This window comes from Pseudophryne corroboree, chromosome 3, assembly GCF_028390025.1.
Source record: "Pseudophryne corroboree isolate aPseCor3 chromosome 3, aPseCor3.hap2, whole genome shotgun sequence".
Taxonomy (NCBI): domain Eukaryota; kingdom Metazoa; phylum Chordata; class Amphibia; order Anura; family Myobatrachidae; genus Pseudophryne; species Pseudophryne corroboree.
In genome coordinates this window covers 704,753,139-704,777,722 of record NC_086446.1, presented here as the reverse complement: position 1 = coordinate 704,777,722, position 24,584 = coordinate 704,753,139, and the positions used below count along the sequence as shown (strand labels likewise).

Genomic DNA, 24,584 nt, shown 5'->3' with positions numbered 1-24,584 from the left:
TACTGCCGTATTTGGATGACTTGTTAATCCTGGCAAATTCCCCGGAACTTCTCCTGCGTCATCTAGATGTGATGGTCCGGTTTCTGCAAGCCCACGGGTGGCTCATCAACTGGAAGAAGTCATCCCTGATCTCTGCTCAGAGCATGGTGCATCTGGGAGCACTATTAGACACTCACAACCAGCGGTTGTTCCTGTCTCAGGAGAAAGTCCTGAAACTTCAGGACAGGATTCGTTGCTTTCTATCTTGTCCGCAAGTGTCGATACATTTGGCAATGCAGGTGCTGGGCCTCATGGTGTCAGCATTCAACATGGTGGAGTACGCTCAATTTCACTCTCGCCCTCTCCAGAGGCTGATTCTAGCCAAATGGGATGGACTGCCTCACCGGATCAGGTCTCAAATGATCTCATTGGCTCCGGAGGTCCGTCTGTCGTTGCTCTGGTGGCTCCGGGACCAACAACTGTGCAGGGGCCGTTCCTTCTGGATATCCGACTGGGTCCTGTTGACGACAGCTGCCAGTCTAAGATGTTGGGGAGCGGTGCTGGAGCAACACTCCCTCCAGGGGCGTTGGACCAAGGAGGAGTCCCTCCTCTCGATCAATATTCTGGAGTTGCGGGCGGTCTTCAATGCCTTGAACCTAGCCCAGCATTTAATTCAGAACCGTCCTGTTCAAGTACAGTCGGACAACGCCACCACAGTGGCTTACATAAATCATCAAGGCGGCACTCGAAGCCGCCTAGCAATGAAGGAAGTCTCACGGATTCTACAGTGGGCAGAACGCCATCTACCGGCCATATCGGCAATATTCATTCCGGGAGTCCTGAATTGGGAAGCGGACTTTCTCAGTCGTCAGGACGTGCATGCCGGCGAGTGGGGCCTCCATCCAGAAGTGTTTCAACTCCTAGTGGAAAGGTGGGGCCTTCCAGACGTAGATCTGATGGTGTATGGACACAATCACAAGGTTCCGGTCTTCGGAGCAAGGACAAGGGATCCTCAAGCAGCATTCATGGATGCGCTGGCGGTACCGTGGAGGTTTCGGCTGCCATACGTGTTCCCTCCGGTGTCACTCCTGCCCAGGGTGATTCGGAAGTTCAAGCAAGAAAAAGGAATTCTGCTTCTCATAGCTCCAGCGTGGCCCAGACGGCACTGGTTCTCAGACCTGCAAGGCCTATCGTCAGAGCGTCCAATTGTACTTCCACAACGCCCAGACCATCTCGTTCAGGGCCCCTGTGTCTACCAGGACCTAGCCCGGCTGTCTTTGACAGTGTGGCTCTTGAAGCTTCCGTCTTAAGGGCTAAAGGGTTTTCTGAGGCGGTCATTCAAACTATGTTGCGGGCCCGGAAACCAGCTTCGGCTCGGATTTACTATAGGGTCTGGCATTCTTACTTTGTTTGGTGCGCATCTAACGATTATGACGCTTCCAAGTTTAGTATAACCAAGCTGTTGGCTTTTCTTCAGCAGGGCCTGGACTTAGGCCTGCGTCTGGCCTCCCTCAAGGTTCAAATATCTGCCTTGTCGGTGTGGTTTCAGAGAAAAATTGCGACTTTACCTGATGTGCATACCCTTACTCATGGTGTGTTGCGTATCCAACCTCCCTATGTCCCGCCTGTGGCTCCTTGGGACATGTCGGTGGTTTTGGAGGCATTACAAGAGTCTCCGTTTGAATCTCTTGGTTCAGCTGACCTTAAGTGGCTTTCCCTTAAGGTGGTGTTTCTGCTGGCTATTGCTTCAGCTAGAAGAGTGTCGGATTTGGGTGCCTTGTCCTGTAGTTCCCCATATCTGATATTTCACCGTGACTGGGCAGTTCTTAGGACTCGTCCCGGCTATCTACCTAAGGTGGTTTCTTCGTTCCACTTTAATCAGGAGATTGTAGTTCCGGCACTTGTTTCTCCTGATCTGTCTCCCAAAGAGCGGTCTTTGGATGTGGTACGGGCTCTCCGTATCTATGTGAAGAGAACTGCTCCTATTAGGAAATCTGATTCTCTTTTTGTTGTGTTTGGGTTTCACAAACGGGGCTGGCCTGATCACAAGCAAACTCTGGCCAGATGGATTAGAATGGTGATTGCACATGCTTATGTGAAGGCTGGTCTCTCTGCTCCTGATCACATTAAGGCCCATTCTACTCGGTCTGTTGGACCTTCTTGGGCGGCCCAACGTGGTGCGACCCTTGAACAATTGTGCAAGGCGGCTACGTGGTCCTCTGTGAACACGTTCATAAGGTTCTATACCTTCGATACTGCCGCTTCCTAGGATGCTTCCTTTGGACGCCGGGTTCTTGTGCCCGCTACAGCGCATCCCCTCCCATAAGGACCTGCTTTAGGACATCCCCATTGTCCATTCCTTGTGGAGCCCAGTGTACCCTGCAGCAGAAAACGAGTTTTATGGTAAGAACTTACCTTTGTTAAAACTCTTTCTGCGAGGTACACTGGGCTCCACAAGGCGCCCACCCTGACGCACTTAGCTTCTTTGGGTTGGTATGGCATTAGCCGCTGACACGTCTCCTGTCGTGAGAATGCGGTGTTGTGGCTACTAACCATTGTCGTCTCTTTTCCTGCTACTGCATTGGACTGGTTAACTAAAAACTGAGATCCTGTGCAGGGAGGCGGGGTGATATAGGAGGCGGCGCTATGCATTCTGGGAACAGTCAAAGCTTTGAGCCTGTTGGTGCCTCGGATCAAGATCCTACTCTACACCTCATTGTCCATTCCTTGTGGAGCCCAGTGTACCTCGCAGAAAGAGTTTTAACAAAGGTAAGTTCTTACCATAAAACCCATTTTTCTAGTGAGACACATTAGTGATTTCCATTCCAAATGATTATCTGTCCTAAACTTCATCACAAAGTTGATGTTTTTAAAATTAAACAATGGGCAGAAATGTCAGACAGATGATTGGAAGTGCATACACGCATCAAAATGTGCACAGCTTCAGATCATTGTTTTTTAAACAAATGTTGTGCATTCGGTCAGATCAATCCATCTGATCTGAGTGCATTTGGAATGATAATACTGGTTATTCTGTCCAAAGGTTCTGCAAAAATTGTGATGAGCACAGAAGCCATCAATACAGAAGTGCTCTGTAATGGAGAGCAACCAATAGTGCCAGAGAATGATGCTGCAGACTCTCTAATGAAGACTGTTTTAATTAAGGTGGGTAAATCTGGCTGTTTTGTAAATATATATTTATACCTTTAATAAAATTGCTGCTTTAAATCCCACTGCAAAGCCTATTACAATTGCTGCTTTGTGTTGATTGTGAAAGGTAATGGGCCTCATTCAGACCCGTTCACGCTGCAGTTTTTGCAGCCGTGCGATCGGGTCTGTATTGCGCATGCACATGGGCCGCAATGTGCAGGCGCGTCGCTGGCTGGCAATGGGCAGCGACAAAACGAATGAAGAAAGAGATTGCACCGGCGATCGCATGAAGATTGACAGGCAGAAGGCGTTCGTGGACGGCAACTCACCGTTTTCTAGGAGTTTCTGGAGAAACGCAGGCGTGCCAGGCCGTTTTCAGGGAGGGTTCCTGACGTCATCAACATCCTGGATCGTCACAGCGGGTGAGTAAGTCCTGAGCTGTGCAGAGACTGCACAAACTTTTGTTTGTGCAGATCTCTGCACAAGCGTTTGCATCCCTGCAAAGCCCTAACCCCCTCCCCTGTAGGCGGCGATTACCTGGTTGCAGCAGTGCAAAATTAGCCTGCGTGCGACCAGGTCTGAATGAGGCCCAATGTAAACATTTTTGATCACTATCATAAACAGAGGTGGTCAAATTAGGGCACCCCATAAAGAACTAATGCACCTAGCACACATAATTGGGCAGAAACTTGACAGCACAATTTGCATCATAAAATGGGTGGAGGAAAGAATGGGATGACTTGAGTACTGTCATCTAATCCCATTCCCATTTTAAACACTGAACACTCAGAGGGATAGGAGCTTGATAATGTCAAGCTTATGGAAAATCCTGTGATCATACCTCCAAAAATGTACCCACTCCAAGGCAAGACAAAATAGACTCTATCAAGATTCTTGCAAATCACACCCTGATCCTCAAAAAACTTGCCCAACCCATCCTCAAACTTTCTATTTTGCAAAAAACGCCGCCTCATTCATGGTCCACTAATCTGGACCATTGGGAGGTCTGCTATGATATGATCATTGTGTAATTTGAGTCATCATGCCTCTGCCACTTCGTTGATCACTAAAGTTGGTGGGTCCAAATAATTGCCTGCTCTCTCGGCAAGAATTACATGTTCTTTCTCATCCCATCCCAGACATTCCAAGGGAATAGACAACTGTGATCCAGGTGCATCTTTATAGAGCTAAACATTGTGTAGCAGATATTAGCTGTGTGGTGTTTACCATGTGGATAATGCTGGACCTTGAGATATTCAAATAATGGCTTTACCCCATGAGGTAAGTCACAGAGGGTGAACTTACCACAGATCTTTCATCAGCTTCAGGAGCTGCAAGGAAAATCTGCATTGTGTTTGCTGTCTTGAGCAACCCATAGATTACAGGCACTTAGGGGGACATTTACTAAACAGTGATAAGAGCGGAAGAAGTGAGCCAGTGGAGAAGTTTCCCCATCAACCAATTTAGCAGCTCTGAATAATTTTATAGTATGCAAATTACAGATGTTACTTCAGTGCTGATTGGTTGCCATGGGCACTTCTCCACTGGCTCACTTCTCCGCTCTTATTACTGCTTAGTAAATATCCCCCAAAATCTGGAATCTATAGAATAACACCCTTTAGGTGTTGGGTAACCATGCAGGGATATTGCCTAATAATTGAACAGCTTCAGACATTAAACATAAAGCTTTAGCCACACGGTAAACACCGTGACTAATTGAATCTGCCCCTGTATGTGTACTTACTACAAGATTTTATGAGTAAAGGTGCAAAACAAATCAGTAAAAGCAGTCAGTGACCAAGGGTTCTAATAATATATCTTAACACATCACTGTGACACCTCTGAAACATATTTGTGTTTGTAGCAGGTGCACCATAAGTCCTCCAGCTGAGTATGGTATGATATTAATAATGAACATGCTACATTATTATTTCCAGAATGCCACTGATATTGCAACATAAAATATAATTTCATTGTCTCAAAATGAAAAATCTAAGCTAAGGCCAAGTGTGTACTATATCATGAATGATGTGCGCTCCCGTGGGTCATTAACGACATCCCCTGTCACCTGTGCATGCGGTCAAATTTGGGGATGTTGTTAATGATACCATGCTGCAGCATGGCGCAGACTTACCCACCCCCCAGGCGTCATTTGTCGCTGCTGGCATCAGCAAGTGTGTATGCACTTGCTGATGCTGGGTCCCATCGCTGGCGACATTGCTTCATTTGCGATGTCGTCAAGTGTGTACCCATCCTTAGGCATAGAACCAATAATTATCACCATCCAAGCAGCTACAAAAAACTGTTTTGTCTCTAAAACTAGTTGTACAGTATAAGATTTGATAAACAATGGTAATGAGTAGACCCATTTTGACAGACTAAACTATGCAGAAAACAGACTTTATACAATACAGCGTACACACATACACAATAAAGGTTTCATTTTGAATGATCACTTCGAATCCAATTCATCTTGCCAATCAGTGGATCTATAAGACTGTCTGCAGATGTCGGGTCAAGTTCCATACACACTGCATTTTCAGAATGATTCCAAAATGACATAAATGACATAGGTGGTCATTCCGAGTTGATCGCTAGCTGTATTTGTTTGCAGCTCAGCGATCAGGCTAAAAAATGGCAGTTCTGCGCAAGCGTATGTGGCACAATGCACACGCCGATGTACGGGCACAACGAACTATGTAGTTTTGCACAGGGTCTAGGGAAGCTTTTCAGTCGCATTAGTGGCCGCAGAGTGATTGACATGAAGTGGGCGTATCTGGGTGTTAACTGACCGTTTTCAGGGAGTGTTCGGAAAAACGCAGACGTGCCAGGGAAAATGCAGGCGTGGCTAGGTGAACGCAGGGCGGGTGTGTGACGTCAAAACAGGAACCGAACAGTCTGAAGTGATCGCAAGCGCTGAGTAGGTTTTGAGCTACTCTGAAACTACACAAAAAAACTTTGTAGCCACTCTGCGATCCTTTCGTTTGCACTTCTGCTAAGCTAAAATACACTCCCAGAGGGAGGCGGCTTAGCATTTTCACGGCTGCTAATAACTGCTAGCGAGCGATCAACTCGGAATGACCACCAATGTGTGTGCAGTACATGCTATGGGGGTATTCAGACCTGATCGCTGCTGTGCGTGTTCGCACAGCGGCAATCAGGTCATAACTGCGCATGCATATGCACCGCAATGCGCATGAGCACCGGACAACAACAACGGGATGGTGCGAAAATTCAAATCGCACGGGCATTCACAAGGTGATTGGCAGAAAGAGGCCATTTGTGGGAGGTAACTGACCATTTAATGGGAGTGTCAGTAAAAATGCAGGCGTGCCCAAGCGTTTTCAGGGTGGGTGTCTGACGTCAGCTCCGGCTCCGATCAGCCTGTTCTCATCGCACTGTAGGAGTAAGTCCTGGGCTGCGCACAGACTGCACACAGTGGATTTCTGCACTCGGCATACACATGCAATTACACACGCACAGCAAACTTACACTCCCCCGATCAGGTCCAAATCACTCCCTATATCAGGAGCTGTTTCTACATGGTTTAGCCCCAGTGCAGCATACACAATAAATAATTATTGGGCCAACAGCCCAATATCTGACAGGATGGCCTGAAAATTGTACAGTGTGTACTTAGCTTTACTCACAACTGATGTAGATATTTGTATGTTATTTACAAAATGCATCTGAGTTAAATAGAGCACTGTGTACAGTATAACTAACATAACACTCTGCATTTGTCTATGTGCAGGCAGAAGGCATGCCAGTTGAAATATTCTACAATTCCATTCTCTGTGGTGGAGGTACAGTAGTGTGTTACTTATTAATCACTGAAGCACTTTGCTTTCTCAATTATATTGGAGTTGGATTGTTCAGTACCTTGGACAGCACAGTACAAGGGTCATTGTAACCCTTGTAACATCACTGCAACTGATATTCAGGGAGGGATCTGTACTTCCTGTTTTTAAAATGAGGACTCATAGGGGGAGATTTAAATGTTTGAAAAGTCAGTTGGGTGTCTGTTTTTTTCCTATCTAATAGACAGTAAAAAACAGACACCCAACCGACTTTTCAAATATTTGAATTCCACCCATAGTGTATTTATTTTAAAGTATTTATTGAATACATACTGTAGGGCTCTCTTCTACTTATAATCCAAATAATGGTCCTATTTTTCCCTGTATCAGGGAATTCCATTTATAAACAGGATATATTTCCAACAATGCTAATTTATGCTATCAGATTACTAGATCAATAACATGCTTTTTCCATTATATGCATCTGCGTGTTGTAAGCACATTACATGCACAGAAAATATTAAAATGATCCACTAAAGCACCAAGCAAATTAATCAATGTCAGAATATGGTTACTGTTACCTGCGCTCCAATAGTTAAAGGCACTTTGCCCTCGTAGTCAGCTGAGGTTTGTTTTGAGAAAATGGGGAGACAGCAGACCAATAGGTTTGTAACATCAGCAGGGGTGTAACAAAGGGTTTTTGTGCCCAGGGCAATTTTAAAACTGTGCCCCATCCCACCGCCCTGGCAAAAAAAAAAAAATATACTAACCTGGATGAACTCTGGGCACTAGGGTCACTAGAAGACCCTAGTATTGCCCCAGAGTCTAGTGTGTATACACAAAACTCTGGGAAAATGGCCTCTGCACCAGTTTCCTAGTGGTTTCTGCAGCACTGCTGCCACTGCAGAACTTCAGAGGGTAAGTATTACAAAACCAGATGCAGCATGTGCAGTGTGTACCCCCCTGGTCTCATGCCCGTGGGCACAGCAAACACTGTAGCTTGGTAGGACTGTCAGCACCCCCTCTGCCATTGCACCCAGGACAAAGTGCCCCACATACAGTACATCGCCCTTATGCCACTGAAGAGCATACCACCTCCTCCTCCTCCCTTATTACACCTCCATGAGCTTTTTTTTTTTAATTCTATTTTTTTTTTAAGAAAAAATGGTGGCTGACATTTACAAGCACAAGTCGGGATTTCAAAAGAAAAAAGAAAAGGAAGAATGATTGCGCTGTGAGAATAGAGGTCAGCAGACTTTATTTCAACTGGGTATCAGTGTCTGTATAAGCACTGAAAGTGTAAATGATGGAATAAGCTCTGCCTCCCAAATGTCACCTGTAGTGGGGTGATAGATTGAATTGCCGGAGGGGGCATGAAATACCAGAAAGCCTAGGGGCATGGCCATGTGTTAATACGTCCCTGATGCAGTGCAATTTCCAGTTTAAGTGTGATGTAACTACTTCATACACCAATACATGCTGTGGCTATAGTAATAAGGGATTTGTATCACACACAGGGGGTCATTCGCTGCAGTTTATCGCAGCACAGCGATGGGGTCGGAACTGCGCATGCGCCGGCGAATAAAATAGTGTAGCACGCCACCATGCCCGCAGCGTGGCGAGCGCAGCGAGCCTGCAAGGGGCTCATTTGCGCTCGCCACACTGTCAGTAAGCCGGCGGTCGGGCTCCCGGCGCCGGTATGCTGGTCGCCGGGAGCCCGACCGCCGGCAAACCGTACTACACCCAAACAAAATAACCCACCCAAATCTAACTCTCTCTGCACATGTTATATCTGCCCTCCCTGCAGTGCACATGGTTTTGCCCAAATGCTAACAAACTTGCTGCTACGATCAGGTCTGAATTACCCCCTAAGCCTCCTAAAGAGGACAAGCAGAGGTGTTGCCCATAGTAGCCGTTCAGATTCTACCTATCATTATCTCCTGCAGTCTATGAAATGATAAATACAATCTGGTCACTGTGGGGGAAATCTCCACTTACCCGCTTTAGAATGTTTGCTGAAACTCTCCCTGTGTGTTGGCCAGTGGCGTAACTAGAGATTTTAGCGCTGTGTGCAAGAAACAGCATCGGCGCCCCCCCCCCCCCATATACAAAACAGGGTTAATGCGCGTACCAAAAATATAGGGACATGGCTTCATGGGGAAGGGGCGTGGCCACAGAGCTCCCTTTTAAACATTATGTTAGGTAGAGCTCCTTTTTACACAGTACAGTCCCCTTTTACACATTATGGAAGCAGAGTCCCACTTTTTACACATTACGGCAGAAGAGTCCCCTTTGTTACACATTAGGCAGGCAGAGTCCCTTTTTTATACATTACAGTAGCAGAGTCCCACTTTTTACACATTAAGCAGGCAGAGTTCCCCTTTTTGTTTTTACACATTACATCAGCAGAGTCCACCTTTCTTTACACATTAGGCAGGCATTCCTCCCTTTTTGAGAGAGAGAGAGAGAGAGAGAGAGAGAGAGAGAGAGTGTGTGTGTGTGTGTGTGTGTGTGTGTGTGTGTGTGTGTGTGTGTGTGTGTGTGTGTGTGTGTGTGTGTGTGGAGAGAGAGTGTGTTTGTGGGGGTATTTAGGCAGGCATTCCCCACTTTTTTTCATGAGAGAGTGAGTGAGTGAGTGAGTGAGTGAGTGAGTGAGTGAGTGTGTGTGAGTGAGTGCGTGTGTCTGTCTGTGTGTCTCTGTCTCACTTGGGGTGGGGGGGGCACGATCCAGCATCCAGAGGACGCACACACTCTCCTCGGGTTCCGGGAGCTGGCAGCTGCGGCAATGTTCCTCGGTCCTTTACAGGGGTGTGGGGCCATGATCCAGCACACAGAGGACGCACACACTCTTCTCGCGTTCAAGGGAGCTGGCAGCTGCGGCGACGCTCTGCGGTCCTTTACAAAGGCAGCAGGAGACAGCCGGCGGTGCCAGCGGGACTCAGGGTTGGAGTGGGGGGGATGACTGCTGTCACATGGCAGCTTCGCCACAGCTCCCAGTCCCTTCCAGACACAGCGGGACTCAGGGATGGTGGTGGCTGGATTCAGGGATGGCGGCGGGACAGGGGGAAGGTGTGTGCTGCCAGGTGGCGGCTACGGCAGCGCTCCCACTCCCTTGCAGAGGCGTGAGACAAGCAGCGGCGGCGGGACTTTCAGTAGTGACTGACTGGCAATAACGAACGTACGGGGGTGTGCTGCCAGATGGTGCGCCTTCAGTGCATTTGCGCTGTGGGCATGGCACCATCGGCACACACCTAGTTACGGCCCTGGTGTTAACAGATGGTGAGTAGTGCCAGACGCATGCATCACGGATGCGATTATTCATGCCTGTGTGCAGCAGATTCGGTGGAGCGTGCACACCATGTGAGCCTAAGGATCGTGGGTACATATGTTGTGCGCCCGCATGCAGCGGAAACACTATTCATGGCAAATGCACCACGAATACTTACTACCGCAGGTAAGATGAAAAAGAAACCCATCCGTATATTACTTTACTGTGCAGACTAAACCACTCCAATCAATCTGTCAATCTTTGATTTGCGTCAGGAAGTACTCTAACAGCCTGTAAGTGGTGGGATTTGCTATCTATTAAGAGCACTTTCTAGTGCCAACATATACTAGCGACAGGATGGTTTAAGAGAAGGATGGGGCCAGTGGTGCAAGTAGAAAAAATGACTTACAGGCACTGTGTGCATGCGCCGAAGGCGCGCGTGCTCCAAAAATGTGTGTGGCCAAATGCCACATGGGGTGTGGCCAATGAAAATGGGGGCGTGATACACATATGGGGGGAGGGGCAGATACACATATGACCCCAATAGTGCCAGATACATGTTGCCCCACAGTGCCAGATATACATTGCCCCACAGTGCCAGATACACATTGCCTCACTGTGCCAGATACACAAATACCCAGAGAGTGCCAGATATACATTGCCTCACAGTGCCAGATATACATTGCCCCACAGTGCCAGATATACATTGCCCCACAGTGCCAGATATACATTGCCCCACAGTGCCAGATATACATTGCCCCACAGTGCCAGATACACATTGCCTCACAGTGCCAAATACACATTGCCCCACAGTGCCAGATACACAAATGCCCCAGTGCCAGATATACATTGCCTCACAGTGCCAGATACATAAATACCCCCAGAGTGCCAGATATGCCCCCAGTGCCAGATACACATGTCCCCGCAGTGCCAGATATGCCGCCTGTGCCAGATACACATGTCCCCCCAGTGCCAGATATGCCCTCAGTGCCAGATATGCCCCCAGTGCCAGATACAGAAATGCCTCCACAATTCCAGATATGCTCCCAGTGCCAGATCTGCCCCCAGTGCCAGATACAGAAATGCCCCCACAGTGTCAGATATGCTCCCAGTGCCAGATACACATGTCCCCCCAGTGCAAGATATGCCCCCAGTGCCAGATAAAGAAATGCCCCCACAGTGCCAGATATGCCCCATTGCCAGATATGCTCCCAGTGCCAGATACACATGTCCCCCCAGTGCCAGATATGCCCCCCAGTGCCAGGTACACATGTCCCCCCTTCCCCTGCTGCTCACCACTGCTGCTGTCTTGATCCTGTGTGTGAGGGGAGGAGAGCGCAGCTTGTGCCTCTCCTGCCCCTCCAGTCTCCAGCGGCGGTGCGGGTGTCTACCTTTAATTCAGCGCCGATCCGTGAGCCAATCAAAGCTCGCGGTCCGGCAGCCTTGGCTGCCGGACCGCGAGCCCTGATTGGCTCACGGGCCGGCGCTGAATTGAAGGTAGACACTGAGGGGAGTAGAGACGCAACGCTGCGCTCTCCTCCCCTCAAGCAGCAGTGGCGGTGAGCAGCAGCGGAGGGAGGGAGGGAGCGACGGGCTGGCGGCGGTGGGTATGGCGTTCCCATGGCTAAATTCTTAAGGGTACGCCGTACCCACCCGTACCTGCCCACTTGCACCGCTGGATGATGCCCATGTGCAGAGTTTGTATAGGGCCCCTCTAGCTGGTGCATGCAGCAAGTAGCCTCTGGCACTGTGCCAGGGTCTGTTGTGCATGTGCAGAATTCCTGAAAAATGTTGCAGGTGTCATTTTCTTGGTGACTTTTTTTGCGGCACATGCACTGAACTTCAGTACAAGGGGGGTCATTCTGAGTTGATCGTAGTTGTGCTAAATTTAGCACAGCTACGATCTTCTTCCCTGACATGCGGGGGGACGCTCCACATGTCAGCCCACCTCGCATGTCAGTCCGGCCCCCCCTCGCAGAAGTGCAAAGGCATCACACAGCGGCGATGCCTTTGCACTTAAAGAGTAGCTCCCGGCCAGTGCAGCTTTAGCGTGCTGGCCGGGAGCTACTCATCGCTCCCCGGCCCGCAGCGGCTGCGTGTGACGTCACGCAGCTGCTGCGGCCCGCTTCCCAAATGCCTCCGTTCCGCCCCCTCCCGCCCAGCGATCACCTCTGCCTGTCAATCAGGCAGAGGCGATCGCATCCCTGCTACGGCCTTTGGCCGTCTGACATGCGCCAGCGCACTACGGCGCCGGCGCATGTGCAGCAGGAACCCGTTCGCTCCGCTGCGTTAAAACGCAGTGAGCGAATGGGTCAGAATGACCCCAAATGTCTCTAACACCATTTTCCCAATGATTACAGCAGCATCGGCGGAGAGCTAAGTAAATGTTATGGGAGTAGGGAGGCCTGCATCTCACACCCTGCCTCCATATCATGGCCCTCATTCCGAGTTGTTCGCTCGGAAAAAATCTTCGCATCGCAGCGATTTTCCGCTTAATGCGCATGCGCAATGTCCGCACTGCGACTGCGCCAAGTAAATTTGCTATGCACTTAGTAATTTTACTCACGGCTTTTTCATCGTTCTGGCGATCGTAATGTGATTGACAGGAAATGGGTGTTACTGGGCGGAAACAGGCCGTTTTATGGGCGTGTGGGAAAAAACGCTACCGTTTCCGGAAAAAACGCAGGAGTGGCCGGAGAAACGGGGGAGTGTCTGGGCGAACGCTGGGTGTGTTTGTGACGTCAAACCAGGAACGACAAGCACTGAACTGATCGCAGATGCCGAGTAAGTCTGAAGCTACTCAGAAACTGCTACGAGGTGTGTAATCGCAATATTGCGATTACTTCGTTCGCAATTTTAAGATGCTAAGATTCACTCCCAGTAGGCGGCGGCTTAGCGTGAGCAACTCTGCTAAAATCGCCTTGCGAGCGAACAACTCGGAATGAGGGCCCATATACCTACCTCTCCACCATTATAGATATGCCCATGAGCAGTAGTGTATTGCAGCAACTACATGTTTCACACAACATACTATAACTACCATTAAAAAATATTGAAATAATAATTTAAATGAAAAAAAATTATATTCAGTTGCATTAGTTTTTACACTACATGTAAAAATAATTTCAGAATAATTTACTGTTAATTGCTAGTAATTTTACATGGTACTGACATCGCAGGCAATTGAAAATATAAACAAACTAAAAATAATATTTCTGGATTATCACTAAAAATTTAAATTTCTAACTTTCTCCTATTTTCTGTTACTCAGATTTTGTTTCCTCGGAAAACGTTACCCTTGCTTTGCCCCCAGTAATGGTGCCTGAATCTGCATCTGCTGTGTTCACAGTAGTGGGTAAGGCCAACATTAGTTTATTTTATCATACAGTATATATATTTAAAGAAGTGTAACTCATGTAGATCAAGGAACATTATGTCAAGTTTTTTTTAAATCTCGTTTAACCTTGTCTCTATTTCCAATTCATGTTATTAATGTTGTTACAGTGTACTGTAGGCCTAATTATACAGGTGAATCGTAGGCATAGCTACAGTATATGCACAGGGGGCAGCTGCTATGGGCCTGTGCTGCCTCTAAGCCCTGGCCCTCCCCCGGCAACACACTCAGTCAATTAAAATGTGTGGAGCAAGCACTCATCACCTGATCCCTGTGGGCGATTTCACCTCTTCTAGCTGTGCTGAGCCTGCTGGGACATCCCCAGTGAGGAAAGACAAAGCCAGAAGGCACAGAAGATTGGGCAGCAGCACACTGCTATAAAAAGTGAAGCTGCCCACGGGGATCAGGAGGTGAGCGCAGGGCCAGTGCAAGGTTTGTCGACACCCTAAGAAAAACTGTAGCCTACTACCCCCAACCACCAACAATACCCACTTCCCAGCCCTTCAGATGAAAGTGTGACTTATAAGTTCCACAGCCACCACTTGCATGAAGTGGAACAAGGATATCCTTAATTTTGGAATGTGCAGACTCAGTGGCACCACCCCAGATCCTGGCACCCTAGGCAGCTGCCTAAAGTTCCCTAATGCTAGAGCTGGCCCTGGGTGAGTGCTTGCTGCACACTGTGTAAAGCACAGCAAGAGGGTGCCCTTGAAAACTTTGTTATGGGTCTCCCATAGGTCTGTTTACACCCCTGAGGTGAATATTCATTCAGAGGCTAAGACATTTCTATGTGCTGAAGTTATATATTCTATGCGCTAATTGGGCTCATTCTTAGTTGGACACACTACTGTTGTTTGTGCATGCATCTAAGTCACGCTATGCAGGCACCCAGAGCCCGTGCACACAGAGTCATGAGGTGCATGGGTGATACACAGTCTCAAAAACGCCTTGGAAATATATTGGGTGTTCATTGGCGGTGATAGGGAGGTTTCTAGGCGGACACGTGGAGATGGTCCGATCTTACTGGTGCATTATGGGAGTGTTGTGGCACTGTTGCTGTAATGGCTGCAAACCTAGATGCACAATCGCTAACATTGGAGGCCATACTCTGCCAGTGACTCTGCACCTACCATGGGGCTCGTGCAAGTTTCAATGGTGCATCTAAAGATGCTGTATTAGCATAAAATCACGGGCGCGAATGCTGCAGTTTGGGTACAAAATGGGCATAAATAACTGCCAATAATATAGCGTATTTCCAGGGCCTTTGATGGTATTCATCTGTACACAGCAACGGAACCTTTTATTATATCATTTTTCATTCTTACAACTAGTTCTAGAAATAGGAAGATAGAGAAAGTTTCAGAAATGGACAAACCGCGTTGGGTATGGTATGCCGGTGGCCAGGATCCTGGCGGTCAGCATACAGATGCCAGGATCCCGGCCACCAGAATGCTGGCAAGGTGGTGAGTACAATAAAGCCTCTTGCGGGCTCGGTGGCTCACTGCGCTCGCCACAGGTTCTATTCCCACCCTTTGGGTATCATGAACACCCACGAGTGGGAATAGCCCCTGTTAGCCGGGATTCCGGCTGTCTGCATTGTCAGTGGCCGGTATTCCGGCGTCGGTATCCTGACCACCGGGATCCCAACTGCTAACAATGTAACCGCATCCCAACCAAACAAGTCTTGACCACAGTATGTCAGTGTAAATCTTGTATCAACTTGTCACTTTCAGAGTCTTTCTGTTTATATGCAACAGTATACATTTCTCAGAATGGCTAAACTACGGCATCATATACTCCTGGGTTATGCCAGGTCATCAGCATGAGTGGGTATTTGCACATAGTCTAATGTAGGTGCAAAAAATCCATTGCCTACTGTATGGGGTATATTTACTAACATCCGTAATTCTCCCGATTTGGTGGGAGAATAATCACGAATGACATCGAAAGTGTAAAACTGCAACTTTTTGAATTTGTTACGACTAATTTACTAAGCTGCCGTATTCTGCATTTTCGGGTTTTCCGATGTCGATGTCATTCGTTTTTTTAGGCAGTGTTTTACGTGAGTGACTTGTAAAACACTGCCGACTTTAATACAATGAATCTCGGCCGGATCTGAGAGATCCGTGCTGGGCTTCATTGTGCACTTTGTTAAAAAAAAAAAAAAACTTTAAATGTTAAAAAAAAATTGCGTGGGGTCCCCCCTCCTAAGGCAAACCAGCCTCGGGCTCTTTGAGCCGATCCTGGTTGCAGAAATATGGGAAAAAAATGGACAGGGGTTCCCCCATATTTAAGCAACCAGCATCGGGCTCTGCGCCTGGTCCTGGTTCCAAAAATACGGGGGACAAAAAGCGTAGGGGTCCCCCGTATTTTTAAAACCAGCACCGGGCTCCACTAGCTGGACAGATAATGCCACAGCCGGGGGTCACTTTTATACCGTGCCCTGCGGCCGTGGCATCAAATATCCAACTAGTCACCCCTGGCCGGGGTACCCTGGGGGAGTGGGGACCCCTTCAATCAAGGGGTCCCCCCCCCCAGCCACCCAAGGGCCAGGGGTGAAGCCCGAGGCTGTCCCCCCCATCCAATGGGCTGCGGATGGGGGGCTGATAGCCTTTTTGTAAAAGTGATTGATATTGTTTTTAGTAGCAGTACTACAAGGCCCAGCAAGCCTCCCCCGCATGCTGGTACTTGGAGAACCACAAGTACCAGCATGCGGCGGAAAAACGGGCCCGCTGGTACCTGTAGTACTACTACTAAAAAAATACCCAAAAAAAGACAATACACACACACCTTGAAAGTAAAGTTTTATTACATCCATCCACACAAACATACATACATACTTACCTTATGTTCACACGAGGGTCGGTCCTCTTCTCCAGTAGAATCCATGGGGTACCTGTTGAATAAATTATACTCACCAGATCCAGGGTACCAGGCTCCTCGGATAATCCTTTTGTAATCCACGTACTTGATTAAAAAAATAAAACGGATACCCGAGCCACGCACTGAAATGGTGGGAACTTTGTGGTCAGCGGTGAGGTCACTTTCGGTCAACCGCTGAGCAGAAAGTTCCCACCATTGGTTACAATGGAGCGCATAGGCGCTACATTGTAACACTGCCGTGTGCCGCCTGTCAGACAGTACAGGAGCACACAGCCGATCAGGAGGGTGCTACAACGTGGCGCTCCCTGATTGGCTGAAGAAACCCACTTAGACATCAGTCAGAGTGGGTTTCTGGCATTCGGGGAAAGGGGACCCATGTGAAAACATGGGTCCCCTTTCAGTGCGTGGCTCGGGTATCCGTTTTATTTTTTTAATCAAGTACGTGGATTACAAAAGGATTATCCGAGGAGCCTGGTACCCTGGATCTGGTGAGTATAATTTATTCAACAGGTACCCCATGGATTCTACTGGAGAAGAGGACCGACCCTCGTGTGAACATAAGGTAAGTATGTATGTATGTTTGTGTGGATGGATGTAATCAAACTTTACTTTCAAGGTGTGTGTGTGTTGTCTTTTTTTGGGTATTTTTTTAGTAGTAGTACTACAGGTACCAGCGGGCTCGTTTTTCCGCTGCATGCTGGTACTTGTGGTTCTCCAAGTACCAGCATGCGGGGGAGGCTTGCTGGGCCTTGTAGTACTGCTACTAAAAACAATATCAATCACTTTTACAAAAAGGCTATCAGCCCCCCATCCGCAGCCCATTGGATGGGGGGGGACAGCCTCGGGCTTCACCCCTGGCCCTTGGGTGGCTGGGGGGGGGGACCCCTTGATTGAAGGGGTCCCCACTCCCCCAGGGTACCCCGGCCAGGGGTGACTAGTTGGATATTTGATGCCACGGCCGCAGGGCACGGTATAAAAGTGACCCCCGGCTGTGGCATTATCTGTCCAGCTAGTGGAGCCCGGTGCTGGTTTTAAAAATACGGGGGACCCCTACGCTTTTTGTCCCCCGTATTTTTGGAACCAGGACCAGGCGCAGAGCCCGATGCTGGTTGCTTAAATATGGGGGAACCCCTGTCCATTTTTTCCCCATATTTCTGCAACCAGGATCGGCTCAAAGAGCCCGAGGCTGGTTATGCTTAGGAGGGGGGACCCCACGCAATTTTTTTTCAACAAATTAACACTTTCCCACCCCTTCCCACTGATATACATGCACGGATCTCATGGATCCGTGCATGCCTAACCAATCACGGCTCAAAAAAGCAGGTCTGGTTTTTTTTAGCACTTTTTTACGAGTTGTATTTTTTCACGGCAGTGTTTTTTTTTTTTTTTTTGCTTTGCACTTCTTAGTAAATGACCGAGATTCATATCTAAACAGCCGCGTTTTGACCGATGGTGTATTCATTCGTATTTTTATTCTTGGACTTGCAAAAAAATACGAATGGCCTCATCACTGCCGTGATTTCTGCTTAGTAAATTCCCGAGATGACACTTTGAAGAAAAAACGGCATCTCGGTCAAAATCGGGACCTTAGTAAATATACCCCTATGTGCGTGTTTCTGCTGGTCAGCATGAGTCACAACTGCAAGACCATGCCCAAGTGTCAGATACACAGTCTGTATTGGTGCATATGCCGCCCTGCTTGTTATGGGGTATGGACATTCACAGTGTCATTTGCCCCTTGCTAGCTGCTGGCAAAAGGTCAAGTCAGCATTAGGACATTAGTTTTGTGCATCTGTTTACCTTAGTCTCATTGCTGGTCCAGATAGAAATATACATGCTTAAAAAAGTAATAGTTACGTTAATGTTATGCTTACCAATGTAAACATTTGTTTCAGTGACATTCCTCTAGATATCTTGTGTCAACCTTATGCAGGTCTTAAATCAGTCAAGGGAGTAAGAGGACTATATGGATTATAGGGGGAGATGAATGAAATATTTTGAAAATAAACAAGTGAAGTCTAGCAATCGATCAGCCTCCCGCTATCATTTATCACATACAGTCTATAAAATGATAGCTAGATGTTGATTGTTAGCTATGGGCAACATCACCTGTCCTCTTCAGAAGGTTTGATAGATCTCTCCCATTGGTGGTCATTCCGAGTTGTTCGCTCTGTATTTTTTTTCGCATCGCAGCAATTTTCTGCTAACTGCGCATGCGCAATGTTCGCACTGCGACTGCGCCAAGTAAATTTGCTATGCAGTTAGGTATTTTACTCACGGCATTACGAGGTTTTTTCTTCGTTCTGGTGATCGTAATATGATTGACAGGAAGTGGGTGTTTCTGGGCGGAAACTAGCCGTTTTATGGGAGTGTTTGAAAAACGCTACCGTTTCTGGGAAAAACGCGGGAGTGGCTGAAGAAACGGGGGAGTGTCTGGGCGAACGCTGGGTGTGTTTGTGACGTCAAACCAGGAACGACAAGCACTGAACTGATCGCACTGGAAGAGTAAGTCTCGAGCTACTCAGAAACTGCACAGAGAAGTCTTTTTGCAATATTGCGAATCTTTCGTTTGCAATTTTGATAAGCTAAGATACACTCCAAGTAGGCGGCGGCTTAGCGTGTGCAAAGCTGCTAAAAGCAGCTTGCGAGCGAACAACTCGGAATGACCACCATTGTCTTTTATCTCAATATTCCCTGCGTCCCTAAATCGGTTTAAAGGAATACTTTGTTCTACTGATTGTGTGACTGTCAGTGGGTCACTGTATGATTTTCCATGTGCAGTGTACAGACTCATAACTAAGATGTAATATTCATGTTCCTTTATAGGAGATATAATGGGATCTGCCCTACAGGGCATTGAGAAGCTTCTTGTCCCCAATATCTTCCTGATGGACTACTTGGTGAGTTCAAACCAACTTACAGAGGAGATTCAGCAACTGGGACAGAAGTATATTATGCATGGTGAGTTGGGACATGACAACTACCAAATGTGGACAAGTAAAGTACAGTGGAAGTAAGAAGTAAGGGATGAGTTGGGACATGTAAGGTATAAGGACCCCATTCAGTAAGGATTGCAAATTCTGCTAAGTAGCAGAATTTGCAATCCTTTATCCTTTTAAGAGCATGCTGGGGGCTGCCCATCGCAGGGCAAGGCCGCCCAGCGTGGACCCGTCAACCCCTCCCCCCCCCCCGCCCCCGAGACCACTCTGAAATTGCAGTTGCACCGCAATTTTAGTTGTGATCGCAGAGGCCCACCGCCATCTTTGTGGTTGCAGCGGCTGCGTGTGACGTCCCGTTCATGCCCATGTTACTCCCCCCATTCAAATGGCGCCCCTCCATTTTCATGCCGCTCCGTCTCCGCCTCCTCTTTGCATTTTTGCGGTTAGATCGTGTTTTGCGATCCAACCTGAATGAGGCCTAAGTGCAAGACTAGAATTGTACATTGGGTAAATAGAGAGTAATCTATCAATACCTTACTCCATGACAATTGTTTGCCTTTGCAGAGGCCAATTAACTTTATTATGTCTTATTAGGATATGAAAGGGAGCTGAACTACCAGAGAGAAGATGGGTCATTCAGTGCATTTGGCGAAAAAGATAAAGAGGGTAGCACCTGGTAAATATGCTTCCATTGTATAGTATTGGACTCTTATTCTATAAGTTTCAGGAGAATGTCACCTCAGCTACTTAGTTTCCATTCCCAGTGACTTATCTCTTGGTCCCCGAACTCCTCCTCCTTTCTCAGGTTGACGGCCTATGTGATGAAGTCTATCAGTGCCGCTTCCCGCTATATCCATGTGGATAACAAATGCATTCAGAAGAGTGTTAATTGGCTTAAAGAAAACCAACTGCCCAGTGGAAGTTTCAGAAACAGGGGGAAACTGTTCAAGGCTTCGTTAAAGGTAAGATGCCACTGTTGTAAAGATGGCGCCCAGTTCATGCTGCCACCCCAAATAACACAGTGGGTAATGCCAGGATTTCTGGAACACAGGGCTATTGGTAAACTGGGCAAGACATTTGATTTAAAAAAAAGCCACAGATGAACAATGGCTGGATTCAATATCTATCAATTATTAAGGTAAAATATATTGTTCAGTATTGCCCTGTCTTTCCTCTGCAACTTTTATAAAGCATAAGATATTACCTCACCATTGGTGGATTTTCTGAATTTTGTCATTCCGATATATTTTTTTTATTTTGCAACTGGCAAGGTGGAAATTTACAGCAAATTGTGGAGCAGGAGGTTGTGGTGGTGGGGGTGAGGTTGGGGCTGCTTTTGCAGTCTGGAGGCATCGGGACAGGCTTTGACATGAAGAGGGGGCAGTGACACAATTGGGGTCGACCAATAATATTGCATCTAGGGGCAGTCTGGCCCGTAAATCCACCGCTGTCCCTCACCAATCCATTGCAGAAAATTGTATTTCCACCCGCAAATTTCGGACAATGTTTTGATGTGATAACATACATACAGGTAACATGAGGAATGCCTGAAGATCTGACTATCACTGTGTATCTGCTGTTTTAGAAAAGGTCCAACCTCTTAAAATGGCAGCCCACTGCAGTGGAGGCAGGGACAGGCTTTTTAAATCTAAAATATTTTAATATATTGTATGTCAAGGTCTAAGGCTCGGCACACACTTGCTGATGTCAGTGACATCGTGCAGGATCCCCCACAAACAATATCGTTCATACACACTGAACGATATCGTTTGCATCTTGTCAGTGACGGAATGCACCCACATCCAGGTACGTGCCGTCTCGTACAATATCTTTAGATTTCAAGTTGAAAACTACAGATATTGTACCTCATTAATGACCCATGGGAGCGTGCATCATTAACGATATATGGTATACACACTTGTTGATGTATACTATATATTGTCTGATGCACCGGTTCGGACGATATATCGGGTGTACATCAGCAACTGTGTACCCAGCCTAAGTTTTTTCGGTAAAGCATCAGTTTTGACAAATGACACAGACTTAAACGCTCTACAATGTTTCTGGAGACAACAATATATTAATTTATTAACTGTTACTTATATGGCGACATCATATTTACATTGCGCTTTACAATTGGGGACGAAACAGTAATAAGCTGAGACCGGGTAATGACAGACACACAAGTAGATAAGAAGGTCCTGTTCCCAAGCCTACAATCAACAGGGAAATTGGAATTTTATACATATGATAAGTGCTACACATTACAAATGGTTCATCCAGATTGCAAATGTTCTTGGTGGGCTACTGACTCCAGGCCAACACAGCAATGTTGTCCTGTGGTCAGTGGGAGCCAGTTGAGTAGAATAGTCTAGGGAGGTTATGTGAGGGGTTCTAGAATTTGATATGATTTTCTAATGGGGTGAGTTTTCAGGGTATGCTTGAAGGTTTGGTAGCAAATTCAATTAGCCATGGGGCTTACCAAGCGGCTGCAGCCCCTCTGGGGCTTACTAAGCAGTTCATTTTCATAGCTACGGGCACCTGCGAGCTATGGGTTAACATGCTTTATCAACAGAAAATTGGCGAGTGGAAATGGGCAAGTAATTGAATAGTTATGGGCTTTAAACCTAGTGCTGCAGCCTCGCGGTAAGTCTCACTGCTAATTGAATCTGTTCTACAGAGGGTTGAAGACAGTCTTGTTGTGCCAGGATGGGTGTTCCACAGAAAGGGTGCAGGCCAAAATAGTTCTGTATCCTTGAATGAGAGCAAGTAATGAATGTAGATGAGAGACACAGAGCAAGTAATGTATATACTGTAGATGAGAGACACAGATTTTGGGCCGAGCAAAGGGTTCAATCTAGGAGACATTTTGTGATAAGAGATGTATATTGGGGGTAATTTTGAGTTGATCGCAGCAGGAATTTTGTTAGCAGTTGGGCAAAACCATGTGCACTGCAGGGGAGGCAGATATAACATGTGCAGAGAGAGTTAGATTTGGGTGGGTTATATTGTTTCTATGCAGGGTAAATACTGTCTGCTTTATTTTTACACTGCAATTTAGATTGCAGATTGAACACACCACACCCAAATCTAACTCTCTCTGCACATGTTATATCTTCCTCCCCTGCAGTGCACATGATTTTGGCCAACTGCTAACAATATTCCTGCTGCGATCAACTCAGATTTACCCCCATTCAGGCTCGGACTGGCCCACAGGGGTACAGGGGAAACCACCGGTAGGCCCCACTGCCTGGGGGGCCCTCCTCCTCCTCTAGGGATCAGGTTCTAGACTGTGCACTTGAATTATATATTATACATATGTTACCTTATACTGCACAGGATTATGATGTATTCTCTACAGTACATTGCTGTCATTAATCTGGCACATTATCATGCATGAACTAACATTAATTACTATATAAATTATCAAGGAGTCCAGACCAGGTACTCTATAATGGTTAGTCAAACCTCTGTGGTGGCTGGCCACACCCCCTTTGGAGGCTGACCACACCTCTATTCATGGGCCCCTACCACTGCATACCCCCGGTGGGCCCTTCATGCTCCAGTCCGACACTGCCCCCACTGGTGTATGTTTGTTTGTATGTTAACAAAAATATTTTAGACGGTATTGCATAAGATACAGATAGTCGATGTAAGGACTGACAGAGCAGAGTAGCAGCAGAGGAAAACTGTTTTGTACAGAATATAAGTCCAGCAGCTGCATTCACAATAGATTGTTGTATGTATATCGGCCCTCATTCCGAGTTGTTCACTCGCAAGTGAATTTTAGCAGATTTGCTCATGCTAAGCCGCCGCCTACTGGGAGTGAATCTTAGCATCTTAAAATTGCGAACGATGTATTCGCAATATTGCGATTACACACCTTGTAGCAGTTTCTGAGTAGCTTCAGACTTACTCGGCATCTGCGATCAGTTCAGTGCTTATCGTTCCTGGTTTGACGTCACAAACACACCCAGCGTTCGCCCAGACACTCCCCCGTTTCTCCGGCCACTCCTGCGTTTTTTCCGGAAACGGTAGCGTTTTTTCCCACACGCCCATAAAACGGCCTGTTTCCGCCCAGTAACACCCATTTCCTGTCAATCACATTACGATCGCCAGAACGATGAAAAAGCCGTGAGTAAAAATCCTAACTGCATAGCAAATTTACTTGGCGCAGTCGCAGTGCGGACATTGCGCATGCGCATTAAGCGGAAAATCGCTGCGATGCGAAGATTTTTACCGAGCGAACAACTCGGAATGAGGGCCATTATTTTAAAACTTTCCATCACTTTTTATCTGCACAATGGGCCTGATTCATGTCTGTAAGGAATTGCACAGCTACGACGATCGGCCGTGCAATTCCGTGTCCATCAAATTTTAATGCAGCAGGAGACGTCTGTAGGAGACGAATGCCTCCTAATTGCATTAGTGAAGATCCGAGTGCTGCGCTTCGGATCACCATCGCAACCATCGATTGTGAATTGCGATGATTTTAGGCACTGACCAGCCTGCATAAGCTGAAGCTTACTCAGGTTGGCCATCGGACACAGACACCTGGGTCCAGGAAGTCTGTGGCTGACAATGCAGGCCCTGGACCTGTCACACCTTCAAAATGGGGGTGAAACGCACCCGTTTTGAAGAATGGTGCCGGGAGCTACCCCCAAATGGCACAGCATGTCAACCATGCTGTGTCTTACAGGGGGTTGCAATCTGGTCTTGCACCTGAGCAGACCCCCAATCATCATATTTGTACGCAACCAGGGCCGGATTAAGCCTTGGGAGGGGGGGGGGGGGGGGCTGGGGCACTTAAGACAGGTGTGCCCAAGGGAAGGGTGGGTGGTGTATATTAGATTGTGCATACCTCCCAATAATACCCATTCCAGGAGAGATACAATGCTCTATCTGGACTTCCCTCTTGATATATGATTGATTGCCACCTGTGTGATAAGAGAGGTTTTTCAACACAGGTGATCACATTCATAGATTAGGAGGGAAGTCCAGGTAGAGAGCATTTTGTTCCTCCTGGAATGGGTCATGGGAGGTATGGATTGTGTATATTAGATATAAACCAATGGTGTATTTTAGATTTAAACTAATAGTTTAATAATGCCTGGGTGCTGTTTATAGCTCCACCTAACTGAGAGACAACTATTTTATAAAGTTTTCCTGTA

The 24,584-nt window shown here is 47.2% G+C and overlaps 1 pseudogene; it reads left to right on the top strand.

Moving 5' to 3' along the window:
- Nucleotides 1-24,584, top strand: part of LOC135057409 (alpha-2-macroglobulin-like protein 1) — a 200,749-nt pseudogene that overhangs the window by 110,335 nt on the left and 65,830 nt on the right.